Source organism: Schistocerca americana, chromosome 8 (genome assembly GCF_021461395.2).
Source record: "Schistocerca americana isolate TAMUIC-IGC-003095 chromosome 8, iqSchAmer2.1, whole genome shotgun sequence".
Classification (NCBI taxonomy): domain Eukaryota; kingdom Metazoa; phylum Arthropoda; class Insecta; order Orthoptera; family Acrididae; genus Schistocerca; species Schistocerca americana.
The window spans coordinates 70,232,411-70,254,280 of record NC_060126.1 but is presented as its reverse complement, the minus strand read 5'-3'; the positions used below and the strand labels follow the sequence as shown (position 1 = coordinate 70,254,280).

General features: G+C 41.3%; 1 non-coding gene across 1 annotated transcript; it reads left to right on the top strand.

Moving 5' to 3' along the window:
• The first annotated feature begins 19,410 nt into the window (after positions 1-19,410).
• Trnae-uuc lies at positions 19,411-19,482 on the top strand. Its single transcript has one exon. It is a non-coding gene; the product is annotated as a tRNA-Glu (tRNA).
• Positions 19,483-21,870: the final 2,388 nt, after the last annotated feature.

Here is a 21,870-nt window from a genome sequence, read left to right as displayed (position 1 = left end):
GCTGTATGGAAGTCAACAATTGGAAGCGTGAGAATTATGCTCAGAGTGAGAAGTTCCCCATTTCATCTTCTATTTGGCTGAGACGAAAGGGACATAATATTAATAGCAGAAACATTGTACTTCCTGAGGGCTTACCACCAGAATCAAAAGTACTATCTCCCTATGCATAATATGCTCAGTATAGCTCAGCTTCAGTGCGGTGTAAAGAGCATATGCGACATGTGGATGAGCAATGGACTGAGTGAGAGTACTTTGTGCAAGGTAAGTGGTTTCATCATTTCAATTTCCTAATTCAAATGTCTGTCATTCAGACATGGATGTATGTAGACTCAACTGGGGGACAGTGGTGCATTCTAGTAAACTTAACAAACCAACAGGAAGACGATAAGTAATTCGAGGAATAACAACCCAAAAAGTGGCTAAACACTGTGTGGGTAAGGTAGTTAGCCATTTCCCCTTTTGGGATGTGGTGTTAGGTAAAGTACATTCACTATAAGAAAACTAACCAATGGTCTGTCTGTGAAGGCGTATTTGTTTTTTTCAGTTCACCCACAAGTTCTGCACAGAGCAGGGGTTTTAAGTGCCTGGTGTGAAATACTGTAGACGAACCCAGCCGTAATGTGCCAGATACACAGTGATTGGCACACATTCAGAACGACAGATGGAGGAAGATGAGGTGATCAGCTCCAGCCAGAAGTGACTGACACGGGCAGAGTCTGCACATGGAACACATTCCCAATCCGGCGACCTATAAGCAAGCTTAAAAAAAAATTCAAGTAGATGATACTATGATATACCATCTGAAAGATATCTAGTTCAGTTAATGAGACTCTGGAGTAAAAGATACCAGTTGAAAGAAATTATGAAACATCAGAGACAGGCGGTGCTTAACTCACAAGATCCATAACACAGTATACAAAAAACAGTAGGGGAATAAACAGAGCATTATTTTAAAGATTTTGTAAAAATAATTACAAATACAGTCTTAAAATCGCAAATAATACGTATTTAAGGTCACATAAATTTCCTGTATTTTGGTAATTCTTTTACGGAGTAATGGTCAAAGTAAAATGAATTTAGAAAACCTCAGTCGTACACTTGGGCACAGTAGTTTGAGACAAAGCGATGATGTGCAGGCCATGTAATGCATATCATTCCTTCGTAAAAGGTTACCATTTCAGTGAATTGTGAGCATAATGCCAATCAAAAAACGGTACGGAGAATTAGAACTCAGTCGATGCTTTACACGCCATGTGAAAACCGGAGACCATGGGAAATTCAGTCTCATTGGTTGTAGTGAGTTTGTCCACTTTCCTCCCAGTCCCTGATTACGATCTACACTCCTGGAAATGGAAAAAAGAACACATTGACACCGGTGTGTCAGACCCACCATACTTGCTCCGGACACTGCGAGAGGGCTGTACAAGCAATGATCACACGCACGGCACAGCGGACACACCAGGAACCGCGGTGTTGGCCGTCGAATGGCGCTAGCTGCGCAGCATTTGTGCACCGCCGTCGTCAGTGTCAGCCAGTTTGCCGTGGCATACGGAGCTCCATCGCAGTCTTTAACACTGGTAGCATGCCGCGACAGCGTGGACGTGAACCGTATGTGCAGTTGACGGACTTTGAGCGAGGGCATATAGTGGGCATGCGGGAGGCCGGGTGGACGTACCGCCGAATTGCTCAACACGTGGGGCGTGAGGTCTCCACAGTACATCGATGTTGTCGCCAGTGGTCGGCGGAAGGTGCACGTGCCCGTCGACCTGGGACCGGACCGCAGCGACGCACGGATGCACGCCAAGACCGTAGGATCCTACGCAGTGCCGTAGGGCACTGCACCGCCACTTCCCAGCAAATTAGGGACACTGTTGCTCCTGGGGTATCGCCGAGGACCATTCGCAACCGTCTCCATGAAGCTGGACTACGGTCCCGCACACCGTTAGGCCGTCTTCCGCTCACGCCCCAACATCGTGCAGCCCGCCTCCTGTGGTGTCGCGACAGGCGTGAATGGAGGGACGAATGGAGACGTGTCGTCTTCAGCGATGAGAGTCGCTTCTACCTTGGTGCCAATGATGGTCGTATGCGTGTTTGGCGCCGTGCAGGTGAGCGCCACAATCAGGACTGCATACGACCGAGGCACACAGGGCCAACACCCGACATCATGGTGTGGGGAGCGATCTCCTACACTGGCCGTACACCACTGGTGATCGTCGAGGGGACACTGAATAGTGCACGGTACATCCAAACCGTCATCGAACCCATCGTTCTACCATTCCTAGTCTGGCAAGGGAACTTGCTGTTCCAACAGGACAATGCACGTCCGCATGTATCCTGTGCCACCCAACATGCTCTAGAAGGTGTACGTCAACTACCCTGGCCAGCAAGATCTCCGGATCTGTCCCCCATTGAGCATGTTTGGGACTGGATGAAGCGTCGTCTCACGCGGTCTGCACGTCCAGCACGAACGCTGGTCCAACTGAGACGCCAGGTGGAAATGGCATGGCAAGCCGTTCCACAGGACTACATCCAGCATCTCTACGACCGTTTCCATGGGAGAATAGCAGCCTGCATTGCTGCGAAAGGTGGATATACACTGTACTAGTGCCGACATTGTGCATGCTCTGTTGCCTGTGTCTATGTGCCTGTGGTTCTGTCAGTGTGATCATGTGATGTATCTGACCCCAGGAATGTGTCAATAAAGTTTCCCCTTCCTGGGACGATGAATTCACGGTGTTCTTATTTCAATTGCCAGGAGTGTAGATTGGTCTTGCGTGGGGGTGTGGCAGTTAGAACATACAGGCAGTTATTGTAACTTATGTGAAGCTTTTTACCCTCTCCAGCACAATAGGATCAAGTATTTTGAATGACTGATCAGACTAGCAAGTATCTAAGGTGAGACAGACCAGATGAATTTTATATACCGCCTCTACATCCATTCTAAGTCATTACTTACATCATGCGGTAATATTCCAACTATTGAGCAAATAAGTGGTTTTTAATTTGGGTTGAGATACTGTAGCAAAATGTGCCAGAGCAGGCTTAATGTTTCTCCTCAAACTGTTGCACAATCCTTTATCGTATTCCAACAGTAAGAGAGTAGAGTAGCTCAAAATTCTTGTTGCTGCTGTGTTTCCTTAGTATTTAGTGGTCACCATAGTTACTTGCTTACACAACTAAAATAAACAGTGAAATAATCAGTAGATCGTTATTTTGTGTTGTGGAAGTAGTTGGTTATACGAATAAATGTGATGGGCAAATGTTACTTTAATACACAAGTTCCATCAAAACAGGCAAGTAAAACAGCTATGATAATCGTGGTACATCGAGCCCCAACTCCATATCCAAGACACAATATTCTGCTAGTTACGAGAGGCAAAACACTTTGCCCTCCAAAATACGGTGTGTTTGGGTTAAATGAACGATAGTATAAAATAATGATCTTCTGGTGCAGTTCTTCTTGTTGTCTCCGTGCTTGCTAAGAAAATGGGATGAGAAGTTCCGCCTTACGCCAGACACCTTTTTTCTTTTTGTTTCACCCATACATGTTTCAGCACTTTTGTGCTATCGTCAGTGGGTTCTATTTTTATTTTTTACTCTAAAATTGTTGTTAACATATTAACGTTTGCGTCGTTTATAACATTATATTTAAGTTGCATTTATAACTTAGTTGGCGAAAAGTAACATACCTTACATGATGTTATTGTCCTCTTGGTTTGGTAGCTGTTCTGCTACACAATATACAACTTGTCATCTGCAAACAGCAAAATGTAATTTATTTTCTGTTTGTTATGCATTTACTGTATCACATTTTCTTTCTGTAACTTAGTTTTGAAGGTGTGGTACGTTTTCCTGTGTTGTTGGCAAAGTAAATAGGCTTAATTCTTTGCCTGTGTTCGCGTGGCAATGCAGTTTTTCCGATTACTCAAAACATAGGCGGAGTTTTCGCTGCCATTACGTGTTGTTGTGGATGTGTGGCGTTCATTTGTTTCGTAGCGTGTTCCCCTGGGTGAGGCGCGTAAGTTTGAATTGTATTTGGTGTTAGTGGTGTGTGGTTTATGTAGGTTTTGCGTGTGTGTGATGAGTACTGGGGGCAGAGAGAGAGAGAGAGAGAGAGAGAGAGAGAGAGGGAGAGAGGGGATTTGTGTGTGTGTGTGTGTGTGTGTCACTTACATAGTTCTTCTATTGTGGTGAAGAGAGTTTTGTTGCACAGTGATGTGTATTCATTGAGTACTTTCTTTCCTTGGGCTATTCTTTTTTGGGATGTGGTAGTTTTCTTCTATAGTTAATTTTTGGTATAGGCTGCTGCTAGTTTTTAGGATGTGAAGGTCAGTTTCAATGTTTGTTGGGTGGTGGTTGTGTGCTACCAGGTGGTCTGCAAATGTTGAGTGTGTGCTATTTCTTTTTAGTGCTCTGAGGTGTTCATTATATCTGGTTCTGAAGGTCCTGCATGTTTGGCCCACATATATGGATTGACAGCAGTTGCAAGTAAGTTGGTAGATGCTGGACTGGCTGTATTTGTCAGTGTTGGTGGTAATTCTTCCAAGTGCTCTGTATTGTGTTGTTGGTTCTGTATGCTATGTTGAGTCCTTGTTTCTTTAATATGTTACCCACCCTGCATGTGACTTTTTTGTTGTAAGTCATTATGTGCCATGTCCCATGGGTAGTCCATCTTGTTTAGAGTAAAATCTGTTGAATGTGAAGTAGTTCTGTTCTGTGATGAGCCTGAGTATGGCTAATATTTCTTGTATGTTTGTTGTGGGTATGTTTCCTTGCAGTTAGAGGTTTCTTTCTATTATATTGGTTTCTTCTGTTGGTATGTGTGTGTACATTGAAATTATAACAAATTAAACCAATGTTGCTGTGTTTGGTATGTTTCCATTTTTTATTTTATCTAATAAGTCACTTGAGTTCTTTAGACTTCTGTTGTCAGTGTATTTGTATATTTCCGTAGGAGAGTGTATGTGTGTGTTTGGCTAAGTGGTATGTTGGTGCTTTGGTGAAGTTCATTAATGGACGTATGGGTATTCCGGGTTTGTGAACTTCAGGCAATGATTTTAGGGTGGGGGCCTTGGGATTTTTCTGTATCATTTTTTAAATCTGTGTTTCTGTGAAAATTGTTTATATGTTTCTCTGGGTTTTCTGTAACTTACTTTGGTATCTGTTTGTTGGGTCACTTGTTAATTCTGTGATGTTGTTGCTTTGGATGAATTCGAATGTTTTGTGAATGTATTCCTGTTTGTTTATGACTACTATTGAATTACCTTCGTCAGATTTTGTGATGATGGCATTTTCATGTGTTAATTTATTCTGTAGTTTTCTGTGGGTTTTTTCTTCAGGAGTCCTAGTGTTTTCTTTTATGGTGGTTTTGTTCTCTTTGATTATGTTTCTTAATTCCTCAGCAACTAGTTCTCTTGTTAGGTTTGCATTGAATTCAGGTGTGTTTAGTTTTTCTTGTTGCTTTATGATGTTTTCAGTTTCTGTTACAATATTTTCTACTGTCCTGTGTGACACCATTGTGTTAATGTTATGTTTTGGACCCTTTTCAAGTAGGCTGCTTTCTTGTTCAGATACTTTTCTGTCTGTTAGATTAATCGCTCTTTTGTGAAAGGTGTGTTTTTTGTATTGGTGGTGGGATTGGTGGGTGTTTGTGTGATTTAATATTTTTGTGAGTTTCTTTTGTTGGATTGTCTGTTTTCTGCCTATTATGGCCTCAGTGTATGTCCTAACCCTGTACATTAGTTCATCAAAAAATGGTGGGTATGTTATGTGATTAGCTAGTTCTAAATGCAATCTGTATAATTCAATATTCAGAGTGTGTTTTTTGGAATACAAAGACCGGATTTCTTGCTTTATCCACATGATTTCTGCCTTACATTTTGTCTGCTGTGCTGCTGGTGACATGTTGCTTACAGTTATTGTTACATAGTTAGGTACAATTTTATAAGCCAAACATAGTTTATTGAACTTAATGTTGAGTCAGGTTTTATGAAGTCTGATGGTTGTGTTCTGATATTTGTTGAAGAGCTGCGATGGAAATACCTGGCTTGGTGTAGAAATAATCATCTTGTGGAGCAGTTCTTCTTGTTGTCTCCGTGCTTGCTAAGAAAAAGCGTAATTAGGTGGGAAGTAATAGTGGTATTTATTCGCAGTATCTTTGTGTTACTATGGTAACGCAGTTTTATTTTATACACTTAATACACACCGATATGCGCACCTTCAGTGACGCAACAGGTGTCTAATCTGTATACTACTTCCCATCAATGTTTCGGACCATTGCAGGTGTAATCTTCGATTGGCGACATAAGGTACTGTCGAAGGTGACTATAACTCTTCCTGCTCGTCAGACTGAATTCAGAGGGCTTCGCCAGAAGTGTGTACATACCACTTCAACATGGTCGTAATCCATACTTCGGCGGAAAATCATGCTGTAGCCTCGTAACAGACTATAGCTTCATGACAGCTAGCACAAAGAACACTTTCTGTTATAGAAACCACATTGGTATTGACACTCACTTATGTGAACTAAGGCGTTACGAAATGTCACAAGGGAGCACAGGAAATATTTCAAGTTAGCTTAATTGTAGAGGCCAGCAACCTATAAATATCTCAAGTTCGTCTCATAGCATTTTACATTATTAAATCTGTACCCTGGACACACGGTAGGTGATGGGGAAAATGGATGTTGAAAATAAAACCAACAAGGAAAGCATGGGACTGAAACGAAATATGAACGAGTTGTAACTTGGAACAATTGATACTGGTATTGTGCATAGATTGTCAAGCTGTTGTCGCCAAATTCCAAACAGTTTCATTGTGTCTACCCTGTAGTAACTATGTCTTGCTGGCACATCAGCCTTGCCCAATCTTCTCTTCCAGTTAGTGGTCTGCTGGTCAAGTCGCATTAAAACCTTAGTAGACTGGAGGATGTACAGTAACCAAACACAACACACTGAGGTTAAGTCACGTAGCATATTTTACATACCCCAGCACATTAGCACTCCTGCATCTTATACCCAGATATAAGGTAAACATACAAACAAAATTTCATGACCTCTGTCCCCACAATATGGTTTGCCACAATAACAAATAAAGCGAGATACACACAGTTGCATTGATTTGATAATGTGTTGGCAGTTAGCTAATAAGTAAATTGTGACAGGTGAAACTGAGGAGAGTGCGACATCACAACTATTCGATGTGATAAGTGATTGTTACCTCAGTGAATTATTTTTTACATTATGGTACAATGTTCACAGTGCAGTCATTGTGACACAAGAAGCTCCTGACAACTTCTCTTCAGTTAGAAAACATAATGACGACCGGGAACTAGATGGTAAATTACAAATTCTAAAGAAACACTGATAGGACACCTAAATTTGTTACAGGGGCAATGATGATGTCCTTTTCTTCAATCATAACATATTTTGTCTTTTTGTAACGCTGGCTTAAATGTTCCAGATTGTATAGCATTCAAAAACTGAAGGTGTGGTGAGTATGTAATAAACATAACGTAGGGAAATTGATCTGCTCATAATGTTTGTGTATGTAGTTGCATGCACCATGGTTTATAGGCCTACTGGGGATACTCGCCATGTAAAACAATGAGTAACGCATCATGCTTGGTACCTCTATGGTGATGTGGAAATCCAAGTTTCGTAAATAAAAAATATGAATACCGTCAATGATACCCGTTTCTGTTGAACTGGAATACAAATTCATCATTTTAACATTGAATGGGCTCAGAGCATTTAGAAATCTTTAATGGCTTGGCTACTTTCCCCACATAAAGTATTAGTATTAATTAAAGTCATGTATAAAAGTGCGCCTGTATGAGCTGCAGTACAGGATTGTCATCTGTAAATCCATGTGATTAATTACGATTGAGTTTTTCGTTTTTATATTTTATTTCTTACCTTCGTTGTCTAATTCTCCACGTTTAACGTTGCTTTTACAAACCCTGAGCATGAAACTGTATCTGTCAGTAACACTGATGACTGACTGGATGTGCTGCCAGGACTGCTAATTCTCGTTTGAGAAAACATGTATTTCTGTATTGAAAGACATACCTAGAACACTGAATTCTTGATAAACAAGATGTCACTTAAATTTTTCTAAAAGAGCTAGTGTTTTTAATTAGTATAATATACCGGAAGCAGGATATTGCAGGCATAAAAAAATCTGCTAAAATTGCTTAGTTTGATAAGAAATATTATGTATTAAAACTAAATATTAGGTGCCCACTATGGTCAAAATTGGTTTTAGATGTGATGTTTTAGTGTGGAAACGTTGAAGTCTGTCAGTTACATGACAATGTGTAAGTAACATACTACTTTTTGAACACGCAAAATCTCATAGAGCTTTATTAATTAGACAGGCAACAGTGCCTGACAGTGCAGCAAGACATGTGCAGAACCAGAATGTGGCAAGTTCAGTCTGTTGCATGCAGTGAGTCGAATCTTATAGTGCAGCGTACAAAACTGTACTGTTCTGTCAAAGGTAAAGCAAAACCTGACGATAAACTAGCCTGTAGAGGCTTTAAAAATAGCTTACTTAAACAACAGACGGATCTTGCGTTGCAATTGACAATCAGGCACAAACAGTAGTGACGCCACAAACTTTCTTTCAGATCTCTCTTTGCACTGTATAAAAGCAATCGAGGGAAACTCTTGTGAGGCAGTAGTTGATGATGGGACAAGTGTAGGTATGATTAAAAATATGCCAACGTTAGTAATAAAGTTCACACACACACACACACACACACACACACACACACACACACACTTGACTCTCTCTAGTTAGGGGTACATACATCACCGAAGGGAAGCTAAGCTTAATTTGTCCAATACCAAAGAATTATCATAAAAAATGACGTCGTGACTTAGACGCAGTCAGCATATTAACCAAGGTGTCTAACGCCTTCTAGTACACTGTTCAGAAGTGGTGGACTGCCTTAAGTTGTAACATATACAGCCGGACTCTGCAATCCGTAGTGGCAAGAACGACCGAAGGTGCTTCCAGCTGTACCAGGAGGATTGTTTCCCACACCATTTGTATATGGACCACAGGAGGAACGACTGCTAAAATACCACTATGCACACATTAATTTGCGTAGTCTAGTGTTCATGTGACAGACACATGGATCTAGTATATTTTTATGTTCATCACTTAACATTGAGTGTTGAAGGTTTGAAAGCTCATTTTGATGTTCAGGTGTCTACTTGAGTTTCTTCAGCGTTTCCAAGACACTTCTCCATGTGTCAAATAAATATTTGGCCGTATGTGTTGGTCATCATTAGACTCAGTCAATTTCCCCTATAGTTTATCTAGTGTGCACCCCAACTAGTAAAGCAGGTAATGGGATTGTGTGTGTGTGTGTGTGTGTGTGTGTGTGTGTGTGTGTGTGTGTTTTGGAAGCAGTCCCCTTCGTAGAAGGATTTCATTTTGACAGTATCCTGGTCTGAAATGTGCCCACTTCTATACCTACAACTTACCATGTATGATATTTCCATTTCATTTACTCAGGAATTCTTGCCTCATGTAAATATCCACATGTAACATTGTAGTAGTTACTCATTGAGTAACTATGTTCCTGGATTTAGCAGTATCATCAGTATGAAACACAGTCTTCATGCTCTCATACGGATACGTTAAGAGGTTGCCACTACGTTTCCAACGAATTCCGATGCTACTTGTTGAAATTCATCATTAACCTTTTTGTGTATTCCTCTAAACAATCCTCCACGTTCTTTCTTACAAATGGTAAGAACTCCTACGAAGGAAACTCTCACATTGTTGCCACCTGTTGAATTAAACCGCTTAGCTTACAGTGACACTACCTCAGTTTGCAACGATTATTGTAAAATTTATGGTTAGTAACGTTTACTACCTTCAACAGGATGTAGAATTTGCATGTGTTTCCATGGCCATTATCATCTATTAGCAGTTCATGCCATATGTGGATTTATTAAGCCAGTACCACCTTCAACATGATGTTTGCATGCACATGTAGAACCAAAACCGCTTGTGACAGTAACATACAGTAGTTGTTGGGATAAGGTATTTTAAAATCTGGCGATTTCGTAAGGTGATTAAACCTCTTACTCTAAGACATGATGGTAGCACCCACAAGAAAAACCTATGGGACATGTCCACATATAACACAATAGCGTAGACACTACATAACTTTTGCTGATTCATTTAGCTTTCTATTTTGCTCAACATCCCATCGTTGAACTTACGTAATTAGTGTACAATTAATTCGATATGTTAATGAAGTGTAATCTCCATATGAGCAAATGATATTTTGTCTTCCTCAGATAATCTCTTTGGTTATCCTCACAATTAAATAAACTTATTTAAATAATTTTGTTTAGAACTACCTATATGTACAAATGGTATGGTTTGTTTCAAATGATTGTTTGCTGTTATGTGAACTTCTGACCTTCACTTAGGATTCTTAGTTATTCTGTATGGAAAAGGTAGTGTGGTTCCCCTCAGGAACGGAACTTAGTAGCGTGCGCAAGTTGTGGTAGGCCTAGGTAGAAAAGGTGGAACAAGAGTCAGTCAGGGACGAGCAACCAAACTGTGAACTGCCCATGTAAAAGTTATATATTGTGCTGGTTTTGAGAGAGGCTTTGCTTGACGCTTTCCAATGCCTTGGATGGATGGATAAAGAGCTGGAATTTTTCTAAAATTGGTATCTATCATCGCCACCAAGAAATGACAGAGTCCAGCAATTCTATCTGCAAATCCACGTACTAACATGCAATCACCACCACATTGCACAATCACTGTAACGGAACACTATAATAATGTACAGTGAAGGATCAGCTTATTGGATGTGTTAGTGTGCTCAAATATAAGGTAATTTATAACTGAATTATGTACTTACCTTGATTTTTTTTCCATATGATAACACTCTGAGGTTCCTCTCCATTTGAGCTAAAGTGATTACCGAGTGTCCTTACTGAAAGAACATTAAAGCCCAGTGTTTTGCTAATTAATGCCTCTTGAACATAACAAAAGGAAAGTTAAAGTTAATCTGGCAAGAGAGTGAGTTAAAGTAAGTCATGCTTGCTGAAAATAATTTTCCTATTGAAACAGCTTATTAATATGTTGTTGCCAACTTCAAAATTAAAAGTTCTTAAGACTGAGGCTTACAAAGTTTTTCTTAGTAAATTATCACATTGCTGCCTGTTATAAATCGCAAAGGGTGAGTCAGTATCTTACAAATATCTTAATTTTGTGTCTCACTGCAGTAAAAGTGGAAAACTGCAGTTGTGGAAAGTTATATACTCATGCTTGCTAAGCACTGGTTTCTTTTGTGTATTGAAAGTGCATATTAATGTGTAGTAACTACTTTTATTCAACATTCAGTGAGAAATATTTTGTTAGTGAAATACTTTTAACTTTCATTCTAAATAGAAAAGTATTTAGCTGAGAGAGAGATTAACTTTCGACCAGTTCATAACTTTGCAGTGATCTACATTTACAATTTTTTTATAAGATAGGAGAATGTTAGAAAAGTAATACTGAACCTATGCCTATTTTCTTATTCTACAGTCAATATTGATAGTAATATTATTGCGACCATTCTATTTGAACAAGCCTTGAAGGCAAAAGTGTATGTCGTTTTCTGTTGCCATTATGCCAACAGCCATGTTATCTTCTAACTGTTCGCATTTTTTTTAACGTGAACATATGCAGGTGCCAGAGTTCATTGCGCTCACGTGTGGCAAAATATATTTTTTGTTTGTCCGTTAAAGTTCCTCATACTTATTTTCTTAAAAAAAAGTCAACAATTCTCTTGCCTAATTATGCTGGCGACCGTTTTCCTTACTCTTTGAACAGTGTAGATAGGTAAAATACTGTTTGTTACTGTTTAAATATTTATGCAATTCTGACTTTCACTTCCGATAAGCCACCTCCGTTAGGTACAACACGGTCAATATAACAGAATTCGTCTCAGAGGGTAACAATGCTCTGTTACTTTATACAATAATTACTTCAAACAGAATAGTTCCATTTTATAAACTGCCTCCAGCTTTGAGGTTATGGTATAGCAGTAGCGGACGGGAGAGTTATACACTCATAGATGATTTTCAGTCAGTATTATTTCATACCAGCAGCGATCAGTTATTGACGAAGTATTAGTAGTAGGGGTTGCGTGATAGGTTCGCCTTGAGCATCAGGCTTATAAATTGCGAGTTTATGTTCTGACATGTGCAAAGGAAATGACTATGTGCATTCGTAAGGAACCTCGAATACTGTCGTAGCAAAGCGAAGAGTATGTAAAGTCATGACAACAGTAATGATATTTCTATTTCCAGAGCCACAGCCGTCAACAGGGTGTATTTCCGATACTTCACTCATTGTCGAATGTCGTTCAACTGAATCCGCGATCGTAACATTTAGTTGTAAGTACAAGGATAAAATATATATGTGACCAACTTCTTAGGATGATGATTCTACCTGTGATTGCTTGGCGTGCAGCGCCAGTGACCTGTGTGAGGATGATTCACGGTTCCGGTTAAAGGTAGGAGCTGTCTGAATGGAGAAGACTGTTGGAGTGTAGGAATGTAGTTGACTTAACCAGGTTGTCCTCTAGACTACCGAATAGCGAACTAATACTTAATAAGTGTTGGATAGCTGTCGTGATCGCGTGGAAATTTGAGAAGATTCAATATTAAGGTGTGTTCGGGCTGAACCGTTATTCCCTCGCATGTAAATTGTCTGGTTAACTGTTTCTGCACATTTCGCACCTTTATTTAGTTGAGAGAAGACAATTGTGGTGTGTACATCTCGCATGTGAAAGACACGCTCGCCAGTTCTCTAGACATGAGAAACATCTTAGTTGACCGTGTAAATTATAGGGATGATTTGGAATCTGCTACTGAGACGCCCTGCTAAACCCGCAGGACAGAACAGGTAGTTTAAATTGTGGAAAGGAGGCCAAAATAAGTGGCTTTAAGTTATACTCGAACATAGAACATTATTTATTTGATCAAATATTACAAGAGCCAAGAAAATTTTTAAACAACACAGCATTGGTTTTTGGAAGTTAATTGCTGGCTGAATGCGCCATACAATCTCATGCATTAAGGGGAAGTCCACTTTAATTTAAAATCGGCTGAAAGCCCATAACTTAAGACTCACACTAAAATCAGAAATCTAAAAAGCAGAAGGCCTTACCTTAAATCAGTTCTTTCAATCAGGCTGAAGGCCCAAACAATCTTACGCCTTAAGGACGAAACAACCTTAATTTAAAAATCGGCTAGAAGCCATACAAACACAAACAACAAGAACAAATCAGAAAAGGCAGTACATACAACGGCGCTCAGAACTTTCCGAGGGTCGGTATGGAATTCAAACACTAACGCTCGCTTAGGTGAGACAGGCAGTCGGCCCAACCATCTCGATCCGACGACAACCCGACAGACAGTCGACGTACCGACCGACAAGATAACTTCCGCTCCACCCGACCAGCACACAACAGGGAGTTCAATGGAACAACGTAGAAGCTATTGGCACCCACAATCAATTATACACAGTTGCAGAAGCAACGAAAAAAAGCATGCCAAATTCACAAGAACGCAAAATCCCAAGACTGGCTAAGTTTCACTGAAGCTCGAAATTTAGTGTGGACGCTATTGCGAGATGCTTTTAATAGTTTCCATAACGAAACATTGCCTCAAAATGTGGTAGAAAACCCAGAGATTCTGGTCGTATGTAAAGTACACCATTGGCAATAATGTCAATACTGTCACTGCACGGTAGCAATGGAAATGTTACCTATGATGGTGCCACTAAAGAGGAGTTACTAAATATAGTTTCTCGTAATTCCCTTACGAAAGAAGATGAAGAAAATATTACAGAATTCGAAACCAGAAGAGCTGTTTACATGAGTGACATAAATGTAGATATCGTAGGTGTTGCGAAACAACTCAAATCACTTACGAAAGGCAAGTCTTCCGGTCCAGATGGTATACCAATCAGGTTCCTTTCAGAGTATGCAGACACAATAGTGCCTTTCTTAGCAATCATACACAACCGCTCACTTAACGAAATGTCTGTTCCCAAAGACTGGAAAGTAGCCCAGGTCACACCAATATTCAAGAAAGTAAATAGGAGTAACTCCTTGAATTACAAACCCATATCACTGACCTCAATTTGCAGTAGGATTTTGGAGCATATACTGCACTCGAACATTATGAATCACCTTGAAGAAAAACACGGATTCAGAAAATATCGTTCTTGTGCAACACAGCTAGCTCTTTATTCCCATGAAGTAATGAGTGCTGTCGACAAGGGATCTCAGATTCCATATTCCGAGATTTCCAGAAGGCTTTTGATACCGTTCCTCACAAGCGACTATTAATCAAATTGCGTGTATATGGAGTATCGTCTCAGTGGTGTGACTGAATTCGTGATTTCCTCTCAGAGAGGTCACATTAAGTAGAACAGGAGTGACATCTGGTGTTCCGCAAGGTAGTGTCATAGGCCCTCTTCTGTCCCTGATTTACATAAATGATCTAGGTGATAAACTGCAAACAATCTAAGGGGGTGCTCAGATTATGCTGTAATTTACCGTCTTCTAAAATCATCAGACGATCAATTCCAATTACAAAATGATCTAGAGAGAATTTCTGTATAGTGCGAAAAGTGGCAATTGGTACATAACAAAGGAAAGAGCGAGGTCATCCCCATGGGTAACGGTACTAAAAGAAATCCGATAAATTTTAGGTATACGGTAAATCGCACGAATTTAAGCGCTGTCAAATCGACTAAATACCTAGGAATTACAATTACGAGCAACTTAAATTTGTAGGACCACATAGATAATATTATGGGGAAGGCGAAACAAATACTACACTTTGTTGGCAGAACACTTAGAAGATGCGACAAACCCACTAAAGAGACAGGCTACATTACACTTGTCCATCCTCTGCTGGAATATTGCTGCGCGATGTGGGATACATAAAGGTAGGATTGATGGAGGACATCGAAAAAGTGCAAAGAAGGGCAGCCCGTTTCGTGTTATCGTGCACTGATATGATACGTGAGTTGGAGTGGCAGTCACTGAAACAAAGGCAGTTTTCTTTGCGGCGAGATCTATTTTCGAAATTTCATTCACCAACTTTCTCTTCCGAATGCTCAAATATTTTGTTGACACCCACCTACGTAGGGAGAAATGATCATCATAATAAAATGGAAAGATTTAGGTATTCCTTTTTCCCACGCGCCATTCGAGAGTGGAATGGTACAGAAGTAGTATGAAAATGGTTCAATGAACCCTCTGCCAGGCACATAAGTCTGAAGTGCAGAGTAACCATGTAGATGTAGAGAGCTGTCAAGCTACACACCATGCTGGACAGCGACAACACGATGAGGAAAATATACTGCCTGAATTTACGTCAATGGGCCAGGGCAAGTAACCGGAACGTTAACGGCCTCAAGGCAGAAGATTCCGCTGGTGCACCTCAATTCAAAGTAATCAAGTACAGTTAAACTCCACCGGAGGGTGCCTAAAATTTGTCTACTTGAAAACACACGTCGTTGCGCGCGGAAATGTCCCAACGGCCGGGTAAGTCAAAACTCAACTTTCGTGTCCAGAATTGGTGAGCCACGGAACTCGTAGCATGGGAGCAGCACCACACACTCCGACCACGCATAGACGCGCCAGTGGCCCTGGCCAAATACGCGCTGCGGAGATTTCCTCGCTGCTTCATGCCAACCGACCAACTGCTCGCACGCAGCAGAGCCGGAAACTATAAGCGGCACGGCAAAGATAATACAGGTTGCGAATATCGACACACACCGCTACTGCCACTCATGGAGAGAGAGGATAACAGGATAATCGAGATAACCGTGGGAGACTAAACACAGAATACCAATCAAGGTGGAATCCAATGCATAACACGAGCCAGCCACGGCTCAGCTACATCACCAAAATCGGTATTCACGAGTGGAAATACCAGTTTCCTCTATTTTTTCGAGTTTCCGCGTAAATGTCTCCGCAGACGTGACACGTCTCTAGTTAGTCAGTGGTTAACAGCATGCCCCGCCTAGCTAAGGTTTCTGGTTTGTAGAGTAATAATTTCCTGTCTGTTTCTTTGGAATTGTGTTTTGGGAGCGGTCGGCAGGATACTGCTGTGCACTTGATATCGAGAAGTACCGTGATAATGGTAAATATCATGGCAAACCATGTGAAAATACATTTGTTGTTGTAATCCCAGTATCTGTAGATAGGTGTAGAAAAGCAAGCAAGCAGGTCCAGACCATAAACAGTAAAGTGTTTGTGCCGAGGGGGAACGAGCTCGAATTTATAGAACAGTTCTCAGAATGATTTCTGCCCGCTGAGGACGCTCTGGTCACCCGTTGGGGGTGGATGACCGCCAACTTCGCTGGGAAATATCTAATGCTGTGAGGAGTGTATTTGGTGATATCTGTCTTAGTAGTATATGTACGAATGATGTAAGAGCACTGATTTTGTATGGCGCAGGATACGAATTGTATGTTTACTACATCGACACCGTACACAGTGATACATTGCTGGGTTGGAGGTCTGTTTCACACTCTAATATTCAAGCTCCTGTCTTCAGTGGGAGAGCAATGTAATTGAGTAAGAGACTTTCCATATTGCACGATTTGTAGGCCACTTTGCAGGGTTGAATTGTCGGTGGAAAATGGTGATATGTACAAAATACAATCATAATGCTCTAGTCACTCACAAGACATCCTTCATGCTGGTACATGGGAGCGTCTACAAAACTGATTCGAACAAGATGGAGGTACGGTATGTATGGAAAGTTTTGAGAAAATAAGTGTTCAAAGACATGTTCAAGCAGACCATCCATCTGTGGCGAAGATGCCTTCACTCATCCGCTCACCTGTGGTTGTATGATACCGAAAGTTGTGGCCGTTTTTCTTTCTTTCCTGTAAGCAAGTACTTCCAATTCGGTTTGCGTAAATGTTCTGATTTCTTCCCGTTTGTGCTTAGAGAGCGCTCTCTTTCCAAACAAGGCGAATGCTTATATGATTAGCAGTGATTTTGCAAACGAGCACAGGCTTTTAGCGGAGAGAACGTCTAACGTTTCTGAGACGTACGTTGATAGCAGGACGAGTATTTCGCTCGACGCGTCAACCACGCTGGGTAATTCTGCATGGCTAGAAACAGCTCGAATGTCCTGTTAGGATCACTAGGAACAATGCACTCTGTGCTATTCTGTGACATCAGTAGCCACAGGTATGGTGTCAGCAACGGTAAACACACATACAGTGCAGAGGTCTCTCGATTACGGAACCGGTCTGAACGCTCCTTGGAGTTCTGTGACGTCAGTATAAACTCGAAGTACTCTAACTGTATACCCGAAAATAGACCCAACTTTCACCTGCTCGCTATAGGCGGCAGCAGCGGCGACAGAGCGATGGCTCACGCTGGCTTGCGTCCAGTGGCGGCTCTTGGTGGCGTCGACGCCCACGCACCCTAGAGTGTCTGTGCTCTGCAGATCCGTCTTCCCTCCCGTCCAGTCACGTCAGCAACGGTGCCCAGGTGATCAGTGATTTCAAGAGGAGTTTCTCAGGTGTATAAAAGCGATGCCAGGACCTCATGCCTGAGTGACCCGCATGGGCACCTGTGATTGTCTTGGCAGCTGATGGCTTCTCAGGCGGCTGCCAGTGCATCCTGACTTCTCAGAGCATGTGCGGTAGCCTCCTGTGCGTTCTAGTGGATGGGGTGGCGGACGGTGCCACACTTCGTTTGTGTGTCTGTTGCTTTATTTTGCAAGCAGGTCTGTAGGCTGTGCAATGCGTTATTTGGGCAGTTCACGAGTTGATATCGTGCCTGCACATTAGTATACTGCATTATTTAGGAGGAGTTTGCATGTCTGTGTGCTGTGTATTGAACTTATTTCATTACTTCAGGAGTTGTTTCCATGTCTGCAGAATGTTGTATCGAGTAGTGCACAGGTCTGTATGCGGTGTGGCATGACCACAAGCATGTCAGAGCGTGTGTTAGGTATAAGTGTGATAAAAGTACTATCTAACATCCATCCCTAAATGAATTGTTCCAAAATAAAGTACACTCCTACCTCTCTCCAGCTCCCCAGTGCAGACAAAGTCATTCCCCCCCCCCCCCCCCCAGGGAGCCATCTTGGTTTATGTCATGGAATGGATGACAACGCCCTCTAGTGGCATGTAGTAGGTCAGCTGGACTCCAGACACCATGGCGACCACAGTTTGCTGCCATTTCCCCTGCCATCTTGGATTATGTCACGGAATGGACGACACTGCCCTCTGGTTACAGTACTGTGTACTACATCAGTTGGACTCTGGACCCCATGGCGACTACACTTCCAGGTGGTACTGCCTCTAATTGTTTAAGTAAATAGTGCAAGCAGAATACTTATGTCGACCAAAGGCAGTGTCCTCTTGCCGCTTTTTCCGAGGAAGTGTCAGTTGGGAGACTCAAATTAGTCGAGGTAACCCAAGTGACCTATTTTCCCACCATTTTCCTAGGTTAGTAGAGGCGTGTTGCATTGTCCTGATGGAATGTGAAATTCCCGCCATTTTGTGGGGCAGGGGTGGAGGCTTAGGCTAGTAGAGGTAGCCCAATTGACCTATCTTCCAGCCAAATTCCGCCATATTGAATGACGACACAGCCAGCATGTTGGATGACGTCATTCACTGTTGACAAGTCTACAGGACGCCATCTTGGATGTAATCACCATCCCCTTCTTCGATACATTTAGCAACAAAGGAGAGCAGAGTGGCACCTGCCATGTCCCCACTACTTGAATGTACCATTCGCAAGTTAAGTATTTTTCCCTCGAATTTGAAAACAGGCCTCCTAGGAAAACACTTTTTTTGTGATTGGATAGACGCATATCCGGTCAACGATCCCTGGACAATACAGCAATCATCTCAGGCCCCAAAGGAAATCGTCCATAATTTTCATTGTTCCTGAGCTGCTACTGCAGCCCCTCTGGCAGTTTCTGTTATCCATATCTCTGCACGCTTAATACATTTCATGACTGCTTTTGCGCAGAACATGTAACGTGCTGGTTCTACACGAAACCCATACATAATTTGCATATTGCATGCGAACCTGATGCTGAAACCAAATAATGCCACACTATGATGCCTACTGTTTTGCCGTTTATTACAATCTTGACTTCTTTCCTTCATCATGAAAATATTTGTTTCCAGTTATTACTAATTACAGTTTTGCTAGTTACTCTCTTACACTGAAAGCAATGTTTGTGTAGTACGAACTGGGCGCTTTGGAAGTGAGTAAGCGAGATATTGATGACGGACAGAGTTCAGCGTTGGCGCCAGATTCGGCCCTAAAGTTGCGTGGAGGAGAAGTATTTCTGGACGCATACACACGTAGTGGATCCTTGAGGTATGTCCAGTATGGTCTAGTGGCTAGGATACCTGGCTTTCGCCCAGGAGGCCAGGGTTCGATTCCCGGTATCGGAACGTGAATTTTCTGGGCTGCGATGACAGAACTTCTCACAGCCGTTTTTCGTCTTAGTGGTGTTGCTGCTCTGGGGTCCAAGTATAAGGTGAGAGAAAGTCAAGAAAAAGAGATACATGCTCACGTGAATGTCAGGGCCGTTTTGAAGGAAGAGGACACGGTTTTGCGGTTTTGGACTGCTGATGCGACAGTGTTGCATCGCCCGTTAGCTCAGTGGGCTATAGCGTCGTGCTAGTAACGCGAAGGTCATGGGTTCGATCCCTCCACAGGCCATTCCATCTTCTCTGCTAATAGGAAATTCAGTCTCCTGCGAGACTCTGCCAGGCATATTCCAAAATTATCTGCACATCGAGCTACATGTCTGAACGTTTCTCTCAGGGGTCACCAACGGCCGGCTCCCTTTCGATTAATGAAGTTCAGCAGAGGTGGGAGGGGTAATTGATTAGATGGGTGATCGGCGGGAACTCTGCGTGCTGTTGGACCCCTCCACTTTCACCCCCACCCTCCCCCTTTCCTGTTAGTGTTGATGTGCTATGATGCCTCCCTAAGCAATTTAAATTACGTTAACGAACTTATGTTCCAAAATTTAACGAGGCTGTCTGCAAAATGAGCGAAAGGGAAGTGCAAGAACGACTTTGGCAATAACAGAACCGTACGAATCCACAGATAATTTCTCAAATGTCATAGATAACACCGTAACGAAGCAGTGAGATTTCCGAAATTTGTAAATGAAAATTTAGCTTTTCGTATTGAAAAGGAAAAGTACTCTTGATTACCTTATTTCTCGCAGCCGATTGTCGTACTTCTCGTGTCATATCGGCCCCACCGCCGAGCTGCAGCGAGCGGCAGTCGAGCAAAGTCGGGCCAAGTCGACACACGATGAAGTGAAATTAATCCACTTAGCTGGAACGAGGCAGGAGACGAGGAGATACTACCTGTGCCGCGACACATGTCAATTTCGAGGATCGCATGGTGTTGAACACACACTGTTGCGCTACACAAAAATGACAATCCTCCTGCGGTGGCCGAGAGTCTAACCCGGACCAACTGCTTGGGAAGCAACCATGCTGACCGTTACACCACCACCGCATTGCGCTGCAGGCCTCCTGCGTCGCGATCCGTTGCCGCCCCTGCTGCCACCAGAGGCCGAAGCGACCCTGCTGCAGGCGCCCTGCCATCCAGCACATCCGAACACAGTGCCACGCTGCTACCAGCGCTACCAGGGCAATGCACTGTAACTAGACGCAGGATTGACTTCCGCTGATAAATCCACGCTTTCATGTATGGCATGGTGACTAGATGGATTTTATATGTTCTGGACCACTAGACCAATCTTATAAAAATTAAAAAATTACTCGTGAACACTCGCAATTTTTTATTTTCCATAAGTTTGATCTAATAGTCCTGAACAAACAAAATTCATCTACCATCCCTCTCACCTAATAATATAGTTTATTAATGTAATAGAATATATTAATATAATATAATAATAACTACAATAAAAATCACTTATCTTACATACAATGCAAGAAATTTAAAGGTGAATATAATAAAACTATTCTTTACCCAAGATTTTCATAATTCTTTCTTCTTGAGGAGCCATAATATTGTTGTTTGTAAATGTATTTGAAGGAAGACTTATTTACAGTTTTAGCACATTCACAAGTAACTTTAATTTTCTGACATTCTTTCCAGCATTCTTTACATATATAACAATGTCCACCTGTTCAGTATTTATCTTTATAAAATTCCTCAATACCTTTTTTAATTCTACACTCACTACACTGTCTTAATTGTGGCTTGGCGCAGCCTAAAGTCTGCTTTTGCTGATGCTTAGTGTTGTCCATTTAAATAAAATAAAATTAATTAGAAAAACTTTTTAAAAATTTCACATCACGAATTCCATATCATTTCCATTTTTAAGTTTCTTCATTCCTTCATATTTCAGTTACATTTGTCCTTTTTTAATTATTTCAAGTTCCCAAGGATCAATTTATTTGTAACATCTATCGGGTAAAATAACTTTAAAATCATTATTAAGTTCCATACATATTTTTTTCTTCGTATCTAGTATTTAAATATTCAGTCAGTAACATTATATAAAATATTAATCTCTATTTCAGCTATTTTTCTTATCTCTTTCGAGACACTAACATCATTAAGCTTCTTGATTAGTGTCTTCATTTATATAGAAAACATTTTATTAGATTTATATATAATAATTTTTATTTGATTTTCAGTAATGAGTAATGACCATATTTAATGTATCTATTCGATTTTCTAAAACATCTTTTATTATCATGAGGACTTAGTGCTTTTTGTTTACTTGAATTGTATATATTTTATGTTTTTCACTTTTAATTAAATTAAATTTTCTATATTGTTCTACA